This window comes from Salmo salar, chromosome 12, assembly GCF_965601325.2.
Source record: "Salmo salar chromosome 12, fSalSal1, whole genome shotgun sequence".
In the NCBI taxonomy this organism is placed as follows: Eukaryota; Metazoa; Chordata; class Actinopteri; order Salmoniformes; family Salmonidae; genus Salmo; species Salmo salar.
In genome coordinates this window covers 15,463,143-15,479,405 of record NC_138302.1, presented here as the reverse complement: position 1 = coordinate 15,479,405, position 16,263 = coordinate 15,463,143, and the positions used below count along the sequence as shown (strand labels likewise).

General features: G+C 41.8%; 1 long non-coding RNA gene across 1 annotated transcript; it reads left to right on the top strand.

Moving 5' to 3' along the window:
• Window positions 1-1,436: 1,436 nt before the first annotated feature.
• Window positions 1,437-15,521, top strand: LOC106592955 (uncharacterized). Its single transcript, XR_006763630.2, has 6 exons — window positions 1,437-3,126; window positions 5,331-5,438; window positions 9,062-11,001; window positions 11,128-11,244; window positions 11,496-11,594; window positions 13,012-15,521. It is a non-coding gene; the product is annotated as an uncharacterized LOC106592955 (long non-coding RNA).
• Window positions 15,522-16,263: the final 742 nt, after the last annotated feature.

Sequence of the window (16,263 nt, the reverse complement as noted above, 5' to 3'; positions counted from 1 at the left end):
CTATCAGATCTCAATACATTAATACACACCCCATATTGAACTGTTACTATCAGACCTCAATACATTAATACACACCCCATATTGAACTGTTTCTATCAGACCTCAATACATTAATACACACCCCATATTGAACTGTTACTATCAGATCTCAATACATTAATACACACCCCATATTGAACTGTTACTATTAGAATATATTACATTAATACACACCCCATATTGAACTGTTACTATTAGAATATATTACATTAATACACACCCCATATTGAACTGTTACTATCAGACCTCAATACGTTAATACACACCCCATATTGAACTGTTACTATTAGAATATATTACATTAATACACACCCCATATTGAACTGTTACTATCAGACCTCAATACATTAATACACACCCCATATTGAACTGTTACTATTAGACCTCAATACATTAATACACACCCCATATTGAGCTGTTACTATTAGACCTCAATACATTAATACACACCCCATATTGAACTGTTACTATTAGAATATATTACATTAATACACACCCCATATTGAAATGTTACTATTAGAATATATTACATTAATACACACCCCATATTGAACTGTTACTATCAGATCTCAATACATTAATACACACCCCATATTGAACTGTTACTATCAGACCTCAATACATTAATACACACCCCATATTGAACTGTTTCTATCAGACCTCAATACATTAATACACACCCCATATTGAACTGTTACTATCAGATCTCAATACATTAATACACACCCCATATTGAACTGTTACTATTAGAATATATTACATTAATACACACCCCATATTGAACTGTTACTATTAGAATATATTACATTAATACACACCCCATATTGAACTGTTACTATCAGACCTCAATACGTTAATACACACCCCATATTGAACTGTTACTATTAGAATATATTACATTAATACACACCCCATATTGAACTGTTACTATCAGACCTCAATACATTAATACACACCCCATATTGAACTGTTACTATTAGAATATATTACATTAATACACACCCCATATTGAACTGTTACTATTAGAATATATTACATTAATACACACCCCATATTGAACTGTTACTATTAGAATATATTACATTAATACACACCCCATATTGAACTGTTACTATCAGACCTCAATACATTAATACACACCCCATATTGAGCTGTTACTATCAGTCCTCAATACATTAATACACACCCCATATTGAACTGGTACTATTAGAATATATTACATTAATACACACCCCATATTGAACTGTTACTATTAGACCTCAATACATTAATACACACCCCATATTGAACTGTTACTATCAGACCTCAATACATTAATACACACCCCATATTGAACTGTTACTATTAGAATATATTACATTAATACACACCCCATATTGAACTGTTACTATTAGACCTCAATACATTAATACACACCCCATATTGAACTGTTACTATCAGATCTCAATACATTAATACACACCCCATATTGAACTGTTACTATCAGACCTCAATACATTAATACACACCCCATATTGAACTGTTACTATTAGACCTCAATACATTAATATACACCCCATATTGAACTGTTACTATCAGACCTCAGTACATTAATACACACCCCATATTGAACTGTTACTATCAGACCTCAATACATTAATACACACCCCATATTGAACTGTGTTACTCGCTGAACACATCACTCAATTATTATGCTACAGTGATCAATACTGTACTTTTCTTTACCCTTCAACACTGTTTTACTGTATTGCTGTAGTCCTGAACACAGAAATGTACTGTATCACTCAGTCCCAGACTGTTAAACATTCTCTACCTGTCACTCAACTATCTCCCTTACCTGACTGTCTGTTAAACATGGTGACTATGGCAACTGTTATTGTAGAGATGATGTGAACGTGTTTCTTTGGTTGTTTCATAGCTGTGAGCTGTGTGGTGTCCGGAGTGATCACAAAGAGATGGAAAGAAGGAGGAAATTCCAGCATTCAGTGTCCTTATGACCGGGGGTTTGAGACATACCAGAAGTACCTCTCTAAAGGGATCTGGGCCTACCGGGTTGACGTAATCCAAACCCAAACGCATCAGAACCCAGCGTGGACTCATAAAGGGAGATTCTCTCTGTATGACGACACAAAGAGAAGAGTCTTCACTGTGACCATCACTAACCTGACCCTAGAGGATTCAGGGACCTACTGGTGTGAAATAAACACATGGTGGTGGTATAACAAGACTGAAGTCAGGATCACTGTGGACAGAGGTTGGTGTCTAAGACGTCCTATTAGTGTGTATCAGTGTGCACACAGCATTATATGGGGCGGCAGGGTAGCCTAGTGGTTAGAGCTTTGGACTAGTAACCGAAAGGTTGCAAGTTTGAATCCCTGAGCTGACAAGGTACAAATCTGCAGATATATCACCCTCATTACTTCACATTTTCCCTTTCTCCACTGCTGTACTCTCCCCCTTCTCATATCTCTTCCTCTCCTGTATTGAGAGACTAGTAGTTACAGTCATTATCTTTAGTATTGTAACTGTACTCAGAGAGGTTCTGTATTGAGAGACTAGTAGTTACAGTCATTATCTTTAGTATTGTAACTGTACTCAGAGAGGTTCTGTATTGAGACACTAGTAGTTACAGTCATTATCTTTAGTATTGTAACTGTACTCAGAGAGGTTCTGTATTGAGAGACTAGTAGTTACAGTCATTATCTTTAGTATTGTAACTGTACTCAGAGAGGTTCTGTATTGAGAGACTAGTAGTTATAGTCATTGTGTGTTTATGACAATAAGAACATCAGGGCCTCAAGGTCAAGGTTCACACCATTTCCTCTGAAACACACAGAGAGGGTACTGCTTTCAGCCTCGGATACACACACCCCAAACCACACACACATAAACAAGTACGAAGGCGCATTCTCGCATTATCGCATTCTCGCATCCTCTCTCTCTCTCTCTGTCTCGCTCTCTCTCTCTCTCTCTCTCTCTCAGCTCCTGTTCCTCCCAACCCTGGCTCCATCACCTCCAGACCTCTCCTCTCCACGACACACCCATCAATAAACATCACCATGGCAACTGAGCCCTTAAACTCTGCAGGTATATTACCCTCATTACTTCACATCTTCCCCTTCTCCACCGTTGTACTCTCCCCCTTCTCATATCTCTTCCTCACCCCCTTCTCATATCTCTTCCTCTCCTGTATTGAGAGACTAGTAGTTATAGTCATTATCTTTAGTATTGTAACTGTACTCAGAGAGGTTCTGTATTGAGAGACTAGTAGTTATAATCATTGTGTGTTTATGACAATAAGAACGTCAGGGCCTCAAGGTCAAGGTTCACACCACTTCCTCTGAAACACACAGAGAGGGTAGTACTTTCAGGCGCATGCACACACACACTCTCAAACTCACACACATTAATCACACACTATCTCTCTAGAGCACACATAACACACATGGTGAACATTACCAAGGTAACAGAATGAACCCTCAGCACAACATGAGATAAACTACAACTACCAATCACCATACTGTAATATGGACAACTACCAAGCACCATACTGTAACATGGACTACAACTACCAAGAATCACACTGTAATAGAACCATAAAAAGAACCACATTGACTTTGCCTGATACTGGTATTAGATTGAATAATCTGACTGTGACTATTGATATCTCATCATTAACATTTCATCTTTATTTCTGCCCTTCTCAACACCACCTTTCTCTGTCTAATGTTGTCTTCCCTCCTCCCTCCCTCTGAAATGGTAGAAACACAGAAGTACAGTACAGTAGAGACTAGCTAAATGTAGCATCACTGTAACATTATGCCTGTGTACTGTCGCTGGGTGTTCTAGGTGATGTGATGTTCTCTGGTGTTGGTCTGGGTGTTCTAGGTGATGTGATGTTCTCTGGTGTTGGTCTGGGTGTTCTAGGTGAGGTGATGTTCTCTGGTGTTGGTCTGGGTGTTCTAGGTGAGGTGATGTTCTCTGGTGTTGTTCTGGGTGTTCTAGGTGAGGTGATGTTCTCTGGTGTTGGTCTGGGTGTTCTAGGTGAGGTGATGTTCTCTGGTGTTGGTCTGGGTGTTCTAGGTGATGTGATGTTCTCTGGTGTTGGTCTGGGTGTTCTAGGTGATGTGATGTTCTCTGGTGTTGGTCTGGGTGTTCTAGGTGATGTGATGTTCTCTGGTGTTGTTCTGGGTGTTCTAGGTGATGTGATGTTCTCTGGTGTTGGTCTGGGTGTTCTAGGTGAGGTGATGTTCTCTGGTGTTGTTCTGGGTGTTCTAGGTGATGTGATGTTCTCTGGTGTTGGTCTGGGTGTTCTAGGTGAGGTGATGTTCTCTGGTGTTGGTCTGGGTGTTCTAGGTGATGTGATGTTCTCTGGTGTTGTTCTGGGTGTTCTAGGTGATGTGATGTTCTCTGGTGTTGGTCTGGGTGTTCTAGGTGAGGTGATGTTCTCTGGTGTTGGTCTGGGTGTTCTAGGTGATGTGATGTTCTCTGGTGTTGTTCTGGGTGTTCTAGGTGAGGTGATGTTCTCTGGTGTTGGTCTGGGTGTTCTAGGTGAGGTGATGTTCTCTGGTGTTGGTCTGGGTGTTCTAGGTGATGTGATGTTCTCTGGTGTTGGTCTGGGTGTTCTAGGTGATGTGATGTTCTCTGGTGTTGGTCTGGGTGTTCTAGGTGAGGTGATGTTCTCTGGTGTTGGTCTGGGTGTTCTAGGTGATGTTCTCTGGTGTTGGTCTGGGTGTTCTAGGTGATGTGATGTTCTCTGGTGTTGGTCTGGGTGTTCTAGGTGATGTGATGTTCTCTGGTGTTGGTCTGGGTGTTCTAGGTGATGTGATGTTCTCTGGTGTTGGTCTGGGTGTTCTAGGTGATGTGATGTTCTCTGGTGTTGGTCTGGGTGTTCTAGGTGATGTGATGTTCTCTGGTGTTGTTCTGGGTGTTCTAGGTGATGTGATGTTCTCTGGTGTTGGTCTGGGTGTTCTAGGTGATGTGATGTTCTCTGGTGTTGGTCTGGGTGTTCTAGGTGATGTGATGTTCTCTGGTGTTGGTCTGGGTGTTCTATGTGAGGTGATGTTCTCTGGTGTTGTTCTGTGTGTTCTAGGTGTTCTGATGTTCTCTGGTGTTGGTCTGGGTGTTCTAGGTGTTCTGATGTTCTCTGGTGTTGGTCTGTGTGTTCTAGGTGATCTGATGTTCTTTAGTGTCCTACTGATACAGCAGGAGGACTAGGTGGTTAGGAAACTATTACAGTAGTTTAGGAAGGAGAAGGGTCTGAGAGGAATGTGATTATCTTGTATTTGTAGTTCTAGGTCCACCAGTGGTCATCATGGTGTGTGTGAGTCTGGCTGTGTTGGTGGTGGGACTCATCCTGCTACTGATATACAAATGGAGGAGAAACAGGAAATCATCAAGTGAGTAACCCTCATACGTAGATATGTTTGTATCTATGTATGTATGTATTTATGTGTGTATGTACTAAATGTACGTGCGTGCATGCATGGTGTAGTACACATACGTTTTTTTGTCTATACTGACTTCTTAATCCCCATTGATACATATCAAAGTAGTGTTGTATACTGATTTCCTAATACACATTTATTCCGTATCAAGGTAGTGTAATGGAGAATGACGATTTGTTAATCCCCAATGATACATATCAAAGTAGTGTACTGGAGTATATTGATTTTCTAATCCCCATTTATTCGTAACACTGTAGTGTTGTGGAGTATAATGACTTCTTAATTAATCCCAATTGATATGTATCAAAGTAGTGTAGTGGAGTATACTGACTTCGTAATCCCCACTGATACATATCAAAGTAGTGTATTCGAGTAAAACGACTTCTTAATCCCCATTGATATGTATCAAAGTAGTGGAGTGGAGTATACTGGTTTCTTAATCCCCAATGGTAAGTATCAAAATAGTGTAGTGGAATATACTGACTTCTTAATCCCTATTGACGTGTATCAAGTTAGTGTAGGGGAGGTATACTGAGTTCTTAATCCCCACTGATACGTATCAAAGTAGTGTAGTGGATTTGACTGATTTCTTAATCCCCTCTGATGCATATCAAAGTAGTGTAGTGGAGTATACTGATATCTTAATCCCCATGAATGTGTATCAAAGTAGTGTAGTGGAGTCTACTGACTTCTTAATACCCTTTGATACGTATCAAAGTAGTGTAGTGGAGTATACTGATATCTTAATCCCCATGAATGTGTATCAAAGTAGTGTAGTGGAGTCTACTGACTTCTTAATACCCTTTGATACGTATCAAAGTAGTGTAGTGGAGTATAATGACATCTTAATCCCCATTTACAAGTATCAAAGTAGTGTAGTGGAATATACTGATTTCTTAATCCCCATTGACATGTATCAAAGTAGTGTAGTGGAGTCTACTGAGTTCTTAATCCCCACTGATACACATCAAAGTAGTGTAGTGGAGTATACTGACTTTTAAATTCCCACTGATAGGTATCAAAGTGGTGTAGTGGTGTGTACTGACTTCTTAATCCCCACTGATACACATCAAAGTAGTGTAGTGGAGTATACTGACTTTTAAATTCCCACTGATAGGTATCAAAGTGGTGTAGTGGTGTGTACTGACTTCTTAATCCCCACTGATACACATCAAAGTAGTGTAGTGGAGTATACTGACTTTTAAATTCCCACTGATAGGTATCAAAGTGGTGTAGTGGTGTGTACTGACTTCTTAATCCCCATTGATACATATTAAAGTTGTGTAGTGGAGTACACTGATTTCTTAATCCCCATTGATATGTATCAAAGTAGTTTAGTGGTGTGTACTGACTTCTTAATACCCATAGATGCATTTCAAAGTAGTGTAGTATACTGATTTCCTAATCTCCATTTATTTGTATCAAAGTAGTGTAATGGAGTATGCCAATTTCTTAATCCCCATTGATACATATCAAATTAGTGTAATGGAGTATACGGATTTCTTAATCCCCACTGAAATGTATCAAAGTAGTGTAATGGGGTATGCCAATTTCTTAATCCCCATTGATACATATCAAAGTAGTGTAGTGGAGTATAACGACTTCTTGATCCCCATTTACATGTATCAAAGTAGTCTAGTGGAGTATACTGACTTTTAAATCCCCACTGATACTTATCAAAGTAGTGTAGTGGTGTGTACTGACTTCTTAATCCCCATAAATACATATCATAGTAGTGTATTGGAGTATGCCAATTTCTTAATCCCCACTGATTCATATCAAAGTAGTGTAGTGGTGTGTACTGACTTCTTAATCCCCATAAATTCATATCAAAGTAGTGTAGTGGAGTATATGGATTTCTTAATCCCCATTGATACGTATCAAAGTAGTGTAGTGGAGGTACACTGATTTCTTAATCCCCATTGACATGTGTCAAAGTAGTTTATTGGAATATACTCATTTCTTAATCCCCACTGATACGTATCAAAGTAGTGTCATGGAGGTATTCGCCGTATCAGTAAGAGATCTCAGAAGTGTTCAACATTTCAACAACATGCTATTAAATAAAATATTAACTTTAAATCATTCAGGAATAAACTAGCCATGTACTGTAGCTTGAAACTTCTTTGGGATCAGTGTCCAGTCCACGGGACTGTTGAGCTAGAGTAGGCTAATGCGATAAGCATGAGGTTGTAAGAAACAAGAACATTTCTCAGAACATAGACTTTTTACACTGCTGGATCTGATTGATTATTTTCACATTTTCAATGTCAGTTCAGTTCCAGGCTTCAGTTGAATGACTAACCAGGCCAGCCTAGTCCAGCTTGGCTCTGCAGTGGGAAGAGAGGTACTGTAGGAACTCAGAACACAAGAACACAGTGGTGGTTTACACACCACAGAACTAAGATGACACTGAGCCAAGAAAAAGCCTAGATGAGTTGACCTAGATACTCATTCTAGAAATGTTAGTGAGAAGAAAATATCCAGGCCAGCACAGTACAGCTTGGGTTTGCCTGACTGTGAAAGACTTATAATTTTAGGTAATTCAGAGTACATGTCACTGTTTCTCATAGACTTTTTCCCACAGGGTGCCTTTCCTTCATTGGGCGGGCCGAGTATACCTACTGCACCCCTGCACCACCTCAGCACTACTGCACTACACCACTACACCACCGCACCACTGCAGCACTACACCACTACACCATCGCACCACTGCAGAACTACACCACTGCAGCACTATACCACTACACCACTGCAGCACTACAGCACTACACCACTACACCACTGCAGCACTACACCACTGCAGCACTACACCACTGCAGCACTACACCACTACACCACTGCAGCACTACAGCACTACACCACTACACCATTACACCACCGCACCGCTGCAGCACTACACCAATACACCATCGCACCACTGCAGAACTACACCACTGCAGCACTACACCACTACACCACTGCAGCACTACAGCACTACACCACTACACCACTGCAGCACTACACCACTGCAGCACTACACCACTACACCACTGCAGTACTGCACCACTACTGTACAACACCACTGCAGCACTGCACCACTGCACCCCTGCAGCACTACACCACTGCACCACTGCAGCACTACACCACTGCAGCACTACACCACTACACCACTGCAGCACTACACCACTACACCCCTACACCACTACAGCACTGCACCACTGCACCACTACAGCACTACACCACTGCACCACTGCAGCACTACACCACTGCACCACTGCAGCACTACACCACTGCACCACTGCAGCACTACACCACTGCACCACTGCAGCAGTACACCATTGCACCACTACACCTCTGCAGCACTACAGCACTACACCACTACACCAGTGCACCACTACACCAGTGCAGCACTACAGCACTACACCACTGCACCACTACACCACTGCACCACTACAACACACCACAACTGCAGCACTGCATGTGTACAGTACGCACACACACACACACACACACACACACACACACACACACACACACACCACACACACACACACACACACACACACATTAATTATATGTTGTTTGTTCCATAGGACCAGTCACCAATCCAGACACAACAACTCAAGACTCCACCTACCAAACCCTCAACACAGCAACCCAAGACTCCACCTACCAAACCCTCTACACAACAAACCAAGACTCCACCTACCAAACCCTCAACACAACAACCCAAGACTCCACCTACCAAACCCTCAACACAACAAACCAAGACTCCACCTACCAAACCCTCAACACAACAACCCAAGACTCCACCTACCAAACCCTCAACACAACAACCCAAGACTCCACCTACCAAACCCTCAACACAACAACCCAAGACTCCACCTATCAAACCCTCAACCCAGCAACCCAAGACTCCACCTACCAAACCCTCAACACAGCAACCCAAGACTCCACCTACCAAACCCTCAACACAGCAACCCAAGACTCCACCTACCAAACCCTCAATACAACAACCCATGACTTCACCATTCAAACCCAAAACACAACAGACCCAAACTAAAATGATGGCACCATTAACTTCACACTGAGACAGGATAGTGTTAGCGAAGTGTTAGTCTCTGTAACATTTGTACTTGGAAATCAATTTTGGAGCATACTTTTTCAATCACAGTAAATATATGTGGATCAATTTAATACAATATAGTGATGTATACCTGATGCATATATTGTCATCATCTCAACAATGTGTTCCTCGTCTGCTGAAATAGACATGGTAACTTTAGAACAGTGAAGTTGACAGTTTTAAGACTTAGTCACCTACAGGAAGCTGAGTTGTCTGGTGGTTTAGAAGTCTAACCTCCGGCCTGATTGAACCAGTTTCACTCTGCAGCACATATAGACCTGGAGACACTGAGGTCACTACAGAGAAATGAGGATGTGTAGGCAAATGCCCATCCCCTGAACACCACCTCTGACATGGAGAGATAGAGAGAGAGAGAGAGAGAGAGAGAGAGATAGATAGAGTGAGTGAGAGGAGTTGGGTGTCAGAGGAGGAAGGAGCTTTCAAAAAATAAGAAAGATCTCTTCAGAAACACCCAGCTGTCAAACTAGTAACTGACAGACAAGCTGTTGTTGACCTGTGCTAGCTGGTAGTATAGTAAAGTAACATTAACAGTACAGTAACTGTGCTAGTAAAGTAACTTTAACAGTATAGTAACTGAGGAGTAACTGTCCAGAATGAAGATACTCCATCTTGTCTACTGCTGTCTCCTCTCATATGAGTTCTGTCTGTTTGTCTGTCTCAGTTTCTATACTAATGTCTGGATCATATAGTACATAATGAATTAGATAATTATTTGTAATTATTTGTCTGTAAGTAACATGTGTGCAGATTTGAGCAGGGTGAAAGTAAGATTTGAGCAGGGTTAAAGTAAGATTTGAGCAGGGTCAAAATAATATTCATGCAGGGTTAAAGTTTGATTCATGCAGGGTTCAAGTCAAATTTGAGCAAGATTAAAGTAAGATGTTCAGGGTTAAAGCAAGATTTATGCAGTGTTCAAGTTAGATTTGAGCAGGGTTAAAGTTAGATTTGAGCAGGGTTAAAGTTAGATTTGAGCAGGGTTAAAGTTAGATTTGAGCAGGGTTCAAGTAAGATTTGAGCAGGGTTAAAGTATATCTCACAGGTCAACAGTTGTGACTGTACTGTGTGTTTCTGTTTGACAGCTCTGTGTGTTGTGGTGTCAGCTGTCAATACTGAGAAGAACGTTTTAGGAGGACAATTCACTGTGGGCTGCTCATTCACATTGGCAGGAAACAACATCAAATACTTCTGCAAGGGGACATGTTCTGGTAAAGACATTCTGGTTGAAACGAAGGGGAGCAAGACTGTAACACAGTATAGAAGACAAGGGAAATGTATTCTATGTGACCATCAAGGACTTGAGGAAGACAGACTCTGGGACCTACTGGTGTGGAGTGGAACGAACTATAAAGGGCACATTCCAAGAGGTGCATCTCACAGTTACAGATGGTAAGTTAACACACACTTGTCTTGAACATTGTTTGTTTGTTAGAGGCTTTCTGAGTTATTTCCAGCAACAGTAAAACCAAATGGTGACTGTATTTGTGTTAACCCATACTTTCTTTTCACATACAGCTCCTCCTGAAACATCAACATTAAACTCCAGACCCAATGTCTCCACAACCCTACTAAACCTGTCTACAACATGTATGGCATCTGGAGACATAAGTATTGATCCTTCTCAGAGAACAGGTGTGATACACCTGTCACTTGCCATCATTCTATGACCTTCAGTCAACTATAATATGCTGTTAAATAATGCAATCGGATAATATTGACGGAATCAACTATGTATGTTAATGCGTAGGACAAATCTCTCTCTTCCAACAGGAAGTGATGTAACTCGAGGTTGCTAAGGTTACTCGGATCACTCGCTTTCTAAGTCTCTTCTTTCATCACATCTTTATTTTCTCAGTCTGTCTGTCTGTCTGTCTTCCTACCAGTTACACAAGTGGTCATCATGGTGTGTGTGAGTCCTGTGTTGGTGGTGGGACTCATCCTGCTACTGATCTACAAATGGAGGAGAAACAGGAAAACATCAAGTGAGTAACTCTCAAATGAATGTATGCATATACATTGACTTTTTCCACATTTTATTATGTTATAGCCTTATTCTAAAATTGATTAAATAGTTTTTTCCCCCCTCATTTATCTACAATACCCCATAATGACAAAGCAAATACAGGTTTTTAGAATTGTTTGGAAATGTATTTAAAATTAAAAACGGAACTATGACCTCTCAAGCTCTGTCAGGTTGGATGGGAAGCATCGCTGCACAGCTATTTTCAGGTCTCTCCAGAGATTTTCGATCGGGTTCAAGTCCGGGCTCTGGCTGGGCCACTCAAGGACATTCAGAGACTTGTCCCCGAAGCCACTCCTGCGTTCTCTTGGCTGTGTGCTTAGGGTCATTGTCCTGTTGGAAGGTGAACCTTCGCCCCAGTCTGAGGTCCTGAGAGCTCTGGAGCAGGTTTTAATCAAGGATCTTTCTGTACTTTGCTCCGTTCATCTTTCCCTCAATCCTGATGAGCATGATGCTGCCACCACCATGCTTCACCGTAGGGATGGTTCCAGGTTTCCTCCAGGCGTGATGCTTGGCATTCAGGCCAAAGAGTTCAATCTTGGTTTCATCAGACCAGAGAATCTTGTTTCTCATGGTCTGAGAGTCCTTTAGGTGCCTTTTGGCAAACTCCAAGTGGGCTGTCATGCCTTTTACTGAGGAGTGGCTTCCGTCTGGCCACTCTACCATAAAGGCCTGATTGGTGGAGTGCTGCAGAGATCGTTGTCCTTCTGTAAGTTTCTCCCATCTCCACAGAGGAACTCCACAGCTCTGTCAGAGTGACAATCAGGTTCTTGGTCACCTACCTGACCAAGGCCATTCTCCCCCGATTGCTCAGTTTGGCCGGACGGCCAGCTCTTGGAAGATTCTTGTTGGTTCCAAATTTCTTCCATTTAAGAATGATGGAGACCACTGTTCTTGGGGACCTTCAATGCTGCAGAAATGTTTTGGTACCCTTCCCCAGATCTGTGCCTCGACACAATCCTGTCTCAGAGCTCTACGGACAATTATTTCGACCTCATGGCTTGGTTTTTGCTCTGACATGTACTTTCAACTGTGGAACCTTATATAGACAGGTGTGTGCCTTTCCAAATCATGTCCAATAAATTGAATTTACCACAGGTAGACTCCAATTAAGTTGTAGAAACATCTCAAGGATGATCAATGGAACAGGATGCTACTGAGCTCAATTTCAAGGCTCATAGCAAAGTGTCTGAATGCTGATGTAAATACGTTTTCTTTTTGTTGTTTTTGCAAAAATGTCTAAAAACCTGTTTTCTCTTTGTCATTATGTAGTATTGTGTGTAGATTGATAAGAAAAAATATATATTCAATCAATTTTTAGAATAAGGCTGTATCAAAGATAAATTATAAATAAATAATCTGTTTGTTTTCCTCTTCAGCATCCAAACACTCTACCAGACCGTTGGTGTCTGACTCCATGACAACCAACCAGGATCCAGACACAGGAACCATCACTAACCCCACCTACGCCACAGCAACCAATCAGAACCCAGATACAACCCGTGACATCACCACCACCTGAGCCACTGCAATCAATCCTTGTGCAGGTGACATCTACTCCAATATGGTCCGTCTACAAAGGTTCCAGACAGTGTGACATATGCTGCTGTCAACTTCCCCAGAGATCCAGCCTGTCTCCACTACGCTACCTTCAACTTCCCCAGAGATCCAGCCTGTCTCCACTATGATACTGTCAACAACCCCAGAGATCCAGCCTGTCTCCACTATGATACTGTCAACTTCCCCAGAGATCCAGCCTGTCTCCACTATGATACTGTCAACTTCCCCAGAGATCCAGCCTGTCTCCACTATGCTACTGTCAACTTCACCAGAGATCCAGCCTGTCTCCACTATGCTACTGTCAACTTCCCCAGAGATACAGCCTGTCTCCACTATGCTACTGTCAACTTCCCCAGAGATCCAGCCTGTCTCCACTATGCTACTGTCAACTTCCCCAGAGATCCAGCCTGTCTCCACTATGCTACTGTCAAGTTCCCCAGAGATCCAGCCTGTCTCCACTATGCTACTGTCAACTTCACCAGAGATCCAGCCTGTCTCCACTATGCTACTGTCAACTTCCCCAGAGATCCAGCCTGTCTCCACTATACTACTGTCAACTTCCCCAGAGATCCAGCCTGTCTCTACTATGCTACTGTCCATGTCCCCAGAGATCCAGCCTGTCTCCGCTATGCTACTGTCAACTTCCCCAGAGATCCAGCCTGTCTCCACTATGCTACTGTCACATTCCCAGAGATCCAGCCTGTCTCCACTATGTTACTGTTTCCTTCAGTAAAGACTCTGATGCTAGTAACCACCCAGACACTGACCCAACAGCTGTAGACACCTCATATTGTACTGCACCATTAAACACTCTGCTACATAGTCTACTACTGTAGACACCTGATAATGTACTGCACCGTTAAACACTCTGCTACATAGTCTACTACTGTAGACACCTCATAATGTACTGCACCATGAAACACTCTGCTACATAGTCTACTACTGTAGACACCTCATAATGTACTGCACCGTTAAACACTCTGCTACATAGTCTACTACTGTAGACACCTCATAATGTACTGCACCGTTAAACACTCTGCTACATAGTCTACTACTGTAGACACCTCATAATGTACTGCACCGTTAAACACTCTGCTACATAGTCTACTACTGTAGACACCTCATAATGTACTGCACCGTTAAACACTCTGCTACATAGTCTACTACTGTAGACACCTCATAATGTACTGCACCGTTAAACACTCTGCTACATAGTCTACTACTGTAGACACCTCATAATGTACTGCACCGTTAAACACTCTGCTACATAGTCTACTACCGTAGACACCTCATAATGTACTGCACCGTTAAACACTCTGCTACATAGTCTACTACCGTAGACACCTCATAATGTACTGCACCGTTAAACACTCTGCTACATAGTCTACTACTGTAGACACCTCATAATGTACTGCACCGTTAAACACTCTGCTACATAGTCTACTACTGTAGACACCTCATAATGTACTGCACCGTTATACACTCTGCTACATAGTCTACTACTGCAGACACCTCATCATGTACTGCACCGTTAAACACTCTTCTACATAGTCTACTACTGCAGACACCTCATAATGTACTGCACCGTTAAACACTCTGCTACATAGTCTACTACCGTAGACACCTCATAATGTACTGCACCGTGAAACACTCTGCTACATAGTCTACTACCGTAGACACCTCATAATGTACTGCACCGTGAAACACTCTGCTACATAGTCTACTACTGTAGACACCTCATAATGTACTGCACCGTTAAACACTCTGCTACATAGTCTACTACCGTCACTGATCTGTATGGCACAGAATTAATTCATGTTTTCATTCATTGGTATTTTAAAATCATTCATGTATTATTTGTTTGTTAATTCATTCATATTTTTATTCATTTTTTAAAAGAATGATTTTGTTAATTTGTTCATATATTCCTTCATGTATTGTTTGTTCATTCATTCATCATTCGTTAGTTCCTCTGTTTGTTTATTTGTTCTTTCGTTTGTCAGTCTTTACGTAAGTACGTCCGTTCATTCATTCATTTATTGTTTTGTTTCTTCGTTAATTCATGTTTTTATTCTTATTTTTGTATAATTATTTTGATAATTCGTTCTTCAGTTTGTTCATTCGTTCTTTAGTTTGTTTGTCGGTCCGTCGGTACGTCCGTTCATTCATTCATTCATTCTCTCATTGTTTCTACTGTGAATGTAAAACTGGCTTGAACAAAAAGAGACAGTTTGTAGCTTTTAGAAACCTTTGATTATTCAGTGTTTCTTACTCCACTTGATGGGAAATGAGACGATGTGTATTTATCAATAAAGCACCAATATATTTCTATGTGTTTGATACGTTCCATTCTAGCCATTACTATAAGTAGTCCTCCCCTCACCAGCCTCCACTGGTGCTGTCAGTAAACTCAGTACCTGTCTCATCAGCATGTACCACTGTCATTAGACACACAGAGATGAGATGGAGGGCGAGATGGAGGGATAGTGCCCTCCAGTGGCAGAATAACTCTGTTTCTCTCCTCTGTAGACAGCCTCCAGTGGCAGAATAACTCTGTTTCTCTCCTCCGTAGACAGCCTCCAGTGGCAGAATAACTCTGTTTCTCTCCTCTGTAGACAGCCTCCAGTGGCAGAATAACTCTGTTTCTCTCCTCTGTAGACAGCCTCCAGTGACAGAATAACTCTGTTTCTCTCCTCTGTAGACAGCCTCCAGTGGCAGAATAACTCTGTTTCTCTCCTCTGTAGACAGCCTCCAGTGGTAGAATAACTCTGGTTCTCTCCTCTGTAGACAGCCTCCAATGGCAGAATAACTCTGTTTCTCTCCTCTGTAGACAGCCTCCAGTGGCAGAATAACTCTGTTTCTCTCCTCTGTAGACAGCCTCCAGTGACAGAATAACTCTGTTTCTCTCCTCTGTAGACAGCCTCCACTCTGCATGAGAGTGTATGAATGTGTTTCTGTGCTACGATCCATAGAGGAATCTCTCACTCTCTTTTTCTCACTGATCTCATTCTCTCTCTCTCTCTCTCACCCTCCCTCTCTCTCACTCTCCCTCTCTCTCTACTGTGATGTAG